Source organism: Suricata suricatta, chromosome 14, assembly GCF_006229205.1.
Source record: "Suricata suricatta isolate VVHF042 chromosome 14, meerkat_22Aug2017_6uvM2_HiC, whole genome shotgun sequence".
Taxonomy (NCBI): domain Eukaryota; kingdom Metazoa; phylum Chordata; class Mammalia; order Carnivora; family Herpestidae; genus Suricata; species Suricata suricatta.
The window spans coordinates 527,416-534,465 of record NC_043713.1 but is presented as its reverse complement, the minus strand read 5'-3'; positions in this window follow the sequence as shown (position 1 = coordinate 534,465).

Genomic DNA, 7,050 nt, shown 5'->3' with positions numbered 1-7,050 from the left:
GCTGGCTGGGTGACCCTGGCGGGTCTGGGGGCTCACGGTGGGAACAGCAGGCAGCTCACCACGGGAAGATGCCAGCTGGTTCTAGAAGCAGCGGCAGCTGCACGGTGTCCCAGAGGCTGTCCCCAGACCGAAGACCAGCGGGCGCCTCAGGCCCGTTCCTCCTGCCGCTGTTGGAGCAGGGGACAGGCCGGCGCACCCGCAGGGAGCTGTGGCCAGTGCCATCGAGGACCAGAGCCGCTCCTCTGCCACCTGCTTCCGCTGGGCTGACGTGGTCCCACCAACCGTGACTGACCTCGGCGTCCGCTCCCTCTCGGGTCTGGCCCTTCCCCGTGTACAACCAGAAGTCAGACTGTGCTGTTGCCCAGCTTCTTCCAAACACGGTGACGTCACGCATAGCCAAGCGTCTTTTTACACGTTAGGCACTTTATTTCACGCAGAATGGAGACACGGAAACGGGTTCGAGTCTCAGAGCTCCCCAGGAAGCTGAGCAAAAGAGTCCGGAGAGTCCGAAACGGTGCGTCCACATGAGGTGCAGCCTGACTCAGACGAGCGCTGAGGACCTAGGAGTTCAGTTTAATTTAATTCTCTGGTTAATCACGACTGTGAAACCCATTTTCTTTCCAATCCTGTTGTTCAAACCCAGTACAGTTACGTCTCTTGTCCTTCTTAGTACTCAGCAGCCCACAGCCCCAAGTGCTTACTTCTGCCATGCCTGGGCCTGGTCCCCGAGCAGAGCAGAGCAGAGCCGGGCAGAGATGCGGAGGGCGGCACCTCGGGGCAGGAGCAGGGAGGAGGCGGAGCTCGCTGACGTGCCCCCCACGACCGGCTGGCTCACACGCAGTGGTGGCATGTACCAGGGCCCAGGTCCCCGCTCAGTCCCGCACTGCGGGGCCGGCGAGCAAGGCTGGAGCTCGCGCCGGGGGAGAGCCCTCCACCATGCAGGCCCCCTTCCCTTGGGAGTGTTTCGGAACCCGGGGCCGGATGCCTCCCAGACAGAGCACCAGCTCCTACCTGATGACTGTCCTCAGTGGGGCCATGCGAGGGGCCCTCTCCTGTCCTGTGCTGTCCTCTCCCAGGAGAGAGGGGCCCTGGAGACACAGCCACAGTGGTGTCTCCACAGCCTGCAGCGGGCGGGAAGGCCCCAGGTTTGCAGGGACCATATACCTTATGCCTAAATGTTGGATCGTGCTAAGTCAAGCCAACAACTTGTATGAAATGCCTATTTCTGCTAACTTGACAAATACGCCTTTACAGATGCCTGGAAGCCAAGGCTTGCCTAGAGGATTCTCCGCAGGGCTCCTCACCAAACTGGCAGGGCACACAGGAGGCGAGGGGTCCGGATGGTGGGGAAGCTGCCGCCTAGCCCCTGGCTTCACCCCCTGCACCTGCCAGAGCCCGGCCCCACCCCCAGCCCCACCCCCTGCACCAGCACCAACCCCATTCTGCCCCTGAAGTAGGCTATTCAGGAAGGAGTTCTGACCCTGTGGCTGCAGGGTCCCTGCTTGAGTTCGAGCTGCTTCTGGCTCTGGACAGACTGGGTGGGGGCGGGACCCTCTGTGTGGTGCCGCTGTCACTCACAGTTGGGATCCTCATCCGTAAGGGTGAAGGCAGAGGGCCTTGGGGGACAGAGAGGGGTCTGTGGGGAGTACCTCTGTGCACCTTCTCTATCTGCCACAAGAGGCTCCCCGTCCTCTTGGTGCTGACTCAGCCCCCCAGACGCAGCTGGTCCACCGGAGCCCGGCCCCCTGCCCACCTGCTCACCGCAGCCCCGAGGCAGGGCACCTGCAGCCCAGACCCAGGGCCCGCCACTGCCCTGCTCATGGCGCACTGCACCCAAACAGCCCTCTGCTCACCTGTGGACCCTGCTCACCACCATCCGGGCAAACTGAAAGCCAACAGCCAGGGCGCATTGAACATTCCAGAATGCCGTCCGTCTCCACTAGCCTGAAGCAGTTGCAAATGACTGGGCCTGAGGGCCAGGAGCAAGGGGTGAGGAGGGCTGGGGGTGTCGAGGGGGGCACTCTGCCTGCTGCCCCGAACGCGCCCTCTGGCGGCACGGTGTCCACGGGCCCCAAAGCCTGCCGGGCTCAGGCCGGCCGGCCCGTTGCAGGCAGTGAGAGGATTAAACACGGTGGCCTCGGGGCTCCGGGCGTGCGGAGCCGGCTTGTTTAATGGTGTTCCAGAGGAAGATCCTAATTACCTGTGAAATTGAGGATCTATTTTCAGATAGGGCTCCAAGAAGCGATTCTGCCAAACAGGCTGAAACGTTCTCTTTGTCCTCTGTACCTGGGCGACAGGAGGGCTGGCCCTGTCACCACACCCCTGCCTGCTGCCCGGCCGGTGCTGGCAGACGGGGGGCCCCCAACCACCAGGGGTGGCCCGTGGTGATCACCATGGCGCAGCTCGCCACGCCCAGCCCGGGGCCACCGCAGGGTGCGGCTCCCACCACAGGCCGGGCAGGGGCCCGCCCCGCATCCCCGTGGCATGGGGCGCCGTGCACGGGGGCCGTTCTCCGTAGCGTCAGCTGCTGCACATTTTCCTGGAAAGTGTGGGGCCTTGCGTTGGCTGTCCACTCGCACACCCCTCCCCGGGCCTCCTGACCAGCTTCCCTGGAGGGGGGGTCCCCATGACATTTGTGGGCATGGGGGGAAGGCACAGACTTAGGTGGAGGTGGGCAGGCATCTGGCAACTTCTCAATATTCACATCTGACCCTACGAGAAAGCTAAGAGGAAGGCACCGACGGCCACTGTCTCACTCCTGCGTGACCTGACGAACGGGGCCGCATCTCCGGTTCGATCCCGTCCTGTGTTGACCTTTGCTGTCAGGACGTGTGTGCCTTCTGCCTGGGCAGCACGGTGTCCGCTGCCGGCCCCCACTCCATCTCGAGCGCCGCGCAGGGGCCCCCCGGCTGCGTTTGCCGTCACGGCTCAGGCTGCCGGGCTCTGCGGCACGGAGACCTCGAGGCCTGGAGCCGAGGGTGTCCGTCGCGGCCACACCGGGGGTGGCGACTAGTCTCCCAGCCAGAGCCTTCCCACCGCCTCCGTGCGTCCGGGCGCTGGTCAAAGCTGTGCGGCCCCCAGACCGCAGGCGTGTGACGCTCGGCCACAGGCCCCGAGGACGGTGTTGGGGACGAGGCAAGGCCCTCAGGGAAGCCCGTGCCGGCCGAGCGGGGGGGTTATCCTGGTCTTAGTGCCTCGCACTAAAGCACCACCAGTCTTTCCCGCACGGCGGGCCTCCAGCCTAGACCGACTTCATTCTGAAACACGGACGCGTCCCCAGCTGGCACCCCCTCGGACCCATGCCCACCTTTCTGTCTGCTTGTCATGTCACTCCCAGAGCAAGTCAACCAGGCCCCCCAGAGGAGGGGCCTGACGCCACAGCAGCGCTCACCGCAGACGGGAGGCCGGCGTGCCCGGGGCCGCCCTCGCGCGGTGAGCGCTGGCCTGATAGCGATCGGTCTCTGTTACGGTCACGGAGTGGGTGCTCCTTTCGCTTCACACTCGCTGGGACTAATTACATGGATTTCACAACCTGCTGACGGGCTGTGACCTGCACTTTGTGAGCAGCTGCCTGGTCCCGGCAGACCTCACACGGGGTCTCATTCTGCCCTGTGCCACCTTCCTCAGCTGGGGGCTGGGCCCCGCTGGCCCGATCGCCCAGGCGACGTGAGCGCCCTGCGGCCCTGCACCCCCCCTGGCCTCCGCGCCCCCTGCGCCCCGTGGCCCCGGGGCGGCTCTGGGCAGGCTGGCCTGTGGTCCTGGGGTGTCCGTGTCTCCCTCCTCAGAGCCCTCCTTGGCCTGGAGGCCAGGGTTCGAGGGGGCTCACAGCAGACATGAAGTATACAGTCCGAGGCCCAGAGTTACGGATCATTCTGGAAATGTTCTTTATATGTTTCTACCACTTTTTCCAAATTGTGTCCAACAGCTCCCATTACTCTTAGAACCAGAAATAATGTCAACATTGGGATTCAAATGGAAAAAAATGAACCCCCCCACTTGGGGATCCGCCCACATGCAGTGGGATGGTGGGGCCTGACTCCAGGCCCCAGCCCCTGCCCGGCCATGGGCACCGCGGTCCCAGGCCACCTGCCCTCTGAGGCCGGATGCTGGAGCTGGATGCTGGTTGGGCCCTCTGTGCGGGTCACCCTGGCACTGGTGGCTTGTTTCCACGGGGCTGTCGGTGGCCTGCATGGACACCCTTTTCCTGGGCAGAGTCTGGCTGGGGAGGGAGCCCTGTGTCCCCTGGAGACCCCAGCACAGCAGAGGGGCCCTGACGGGGGATGGGGGGGCATAGGAGGGGCGTGGAAGAGGTGAGCCCCGCCCCCCGCCGCCACCGTCTGTCCCGTCAGCCCCAAGGGCAGGGCTCGGCCGTGTGGGGTCTGCACACGGAGATGCCCGGAGGGAGGTCCTCTACCCCAGCGAGCGTAAGCGAGATCGCTGAGCCAGGACACGGGAAATTCCAACAACGAAGGGAAGATCGGCTTGATCTGACTTCAGTAAAATGAAGAACTTTTGTTCATGGGAAGGGCGCGCTCAGAAGTGAGGGGCACGCCTCTGTCCCGGGGCAGAGACCTCAGCCCTGCAGCCCGCGCACACTGGAGGACGTGCAGAACTCAACGGATGCACGCGGGCGGGCGCCCTGCCAACGAGATGTGCAAACGCCGCGTGGCGTCTGAGGAGATGCCCCCGTGCCTGCTCACTCGGGAGACACCCCCAGCTACAGGACGACCCCGCCAAAGGGACCAACAAGGCCCAGGGCCCGAGCAGGGGGCCCCGCACTCGCTGAGCCCCACCGTGCCCGCACACCCAGCAGACCGGGCGCTCACGTCCTCCCAGGACATGCATACGCGTTTATGAAAGCTTCGTGTGTAAGAGCCCCACGCCGGGCACGCCGGGGATGCGCGCCGGCAGCAGAATCAGTGATACACGTGGCGGGCGCAGGCGCAGGGACACGGCCCGGCCCTGCACACCTGTGGCCCGGCCGGACGACGCTCACGAAGGCACGTGGGGGACGTGGGATTCCGGGCACAGCTTCCCAAGCTGCAGCAGAGCGCCCCTGCCCGTGGGAAGGTGTGAGGCCGGGGTCCGGGGCGCCACCGCGCCGCGAACCTTGGTCTCGGGGTTTTGCGGCAGATCGTTGTGAACACGCTCGCCAGGCGGCCCATGTCCGGTCCGCGCACTTGGCCATCTTCTAGTTGTACCCAATCCAAGGAGTCGTGGGCCTCGGGACCAGGCGCCCTAGGAGCTGAATTGAGGTCTGTGGTTGCTCTGCTCCTACGTGGTGCTGCCCACGCCACCCGCCCCCTCAGTGGCTCAGTTTCTTCACCTGCCGCAGGGGCTGTTGTGAAGACACCCTCGGTGGATGCCGACCGGGGGTCCCGCCCGCCCCGTGAGGGCCAGCCGCTCCCGTGATTCGATTGCTCATCCTCTCCTGGTGGCCAGACTCGTCTGCCGCGGGCTGGCGCCGTCCGGCCTGTTTCTCCGGTCTTCCCATCACGTGGCCTCAGGCTCCGCTCAGTGTCCAGAGCCAGGTCTCCGGGGGTGGCCCCACCTGCGAGCCTCCTTTCTGTGCAGGCATGACTTGCTGCCACCTGTGGTGCATAAACATTGCTCACAAGTGTGGCACCAGTGCTCTGTGCCTCCACATGCGAACCACAGAGCAACAGAGGTTCCCAGCACGCGTGACAAGCGGAAGATGAAGCTGAGAGTCGGTGAGGCTGGGATTCAAGCTGCTCGTCACGTCCAGACCCTTTGCGTGGAACTGAGGCACGGAGGTCAGGTTGCTACCATCTCGGACACCGAAACACAAAAACCACGAACGCTCCCTGATAATCAGCGATTCCAGATTTGAGCCGGGCTCCTCTAAGAGCCAGACCGGGTTGGAGTCCGTCCACCCACACCGAGTGAGACGCTCGCCGCAGCCCGCGGCCCGTCCTGCCCACCACGCCGCCGGCCGTGCCGTGGCCTTTGGCCGGATGTGCCGTAAGCCTCACGTCGCGTCCGCGGTGAGCTTTGACCGGACGACGCCAGCCTGCCAGCCACTCGCTCTGCTCTCTGGGGAGCTGGGTCCATTTCTAGACCCCGTCGAGGGGATTAATGGTCACGTGTTCCGTGTAAACACGCACACGTCAGGACGAGCGCCCGCACTGCCCTGGTTCGCGCAGCCTCAGGTGGAGACCAGTGAGCACGGGCCCGAACGCGGCCCTGGTACCGTGACCTGTGCTCACGACAAAATGCCCTATGTCTACGGCCCCCGAGGGCCTCCGGGGACGCACATCCCAGGACACCAGGACACGCGGCCACCACGGCCGAGCCTGGATCCGCTGGAGAGGCTGACGCTGAGGACGCCGCACGAGGAGCCCCGAGCGCCCAGTCACCGCGCGGCGCCCGGGCCCGGCCACAGGCGCCGCGGAATCCGGTTCTCGGCACCCCCCGGGCTGGGAAGCCTGCCCAGCGTCAAGTCCCCGTGACAGCGTTTGGGAGGCTCAGTCCATGTAAACATTTTACGGTTTTATTGCTCATTATGGCGGGTAGCAATTAGCGCTGCTGTGGTCACATAAAGAAGACTAACAAGAGGCACACAAGGAAGGCTCTCGGTTTCCGTCACCCTGAACGCTGGCCTCCAGCCCGCCCGCCAGGGTGGGGCCGACGGGGTGCTCGCTCCCCGGCTCCCGGGGACCCAGGCAGACACCAGACCGAGCACCCCGACGCCGTCGTCCTGGCAGGCCGCGGGGCCCATCCTCCGGGCGCGTGGGGCCGAGCGGCAGGGAACAGCGTCCCGCTGGAATGCGCTCCGGGCGCTGGGAGGGGCCTGGAAGCGAGGCAGGAGTTAGTCACCGCTCCGTGACTCATCTGGCGGGGTAGCTGACACCGGGGGATGCAGTCTGTCTGTCAGAAACTCCATCCCGCCGTCTGCCCCACTCTCGGCCACTCCAATTTCTCCCAAAATACAGCGAGGGATGGTCTGCATGCAGACGAACATGCAGTTATGAGCACCCCCAAAACGGACTCAACTAGAACATTCTCCGGAGTCTTGCCCATGAACCAGCC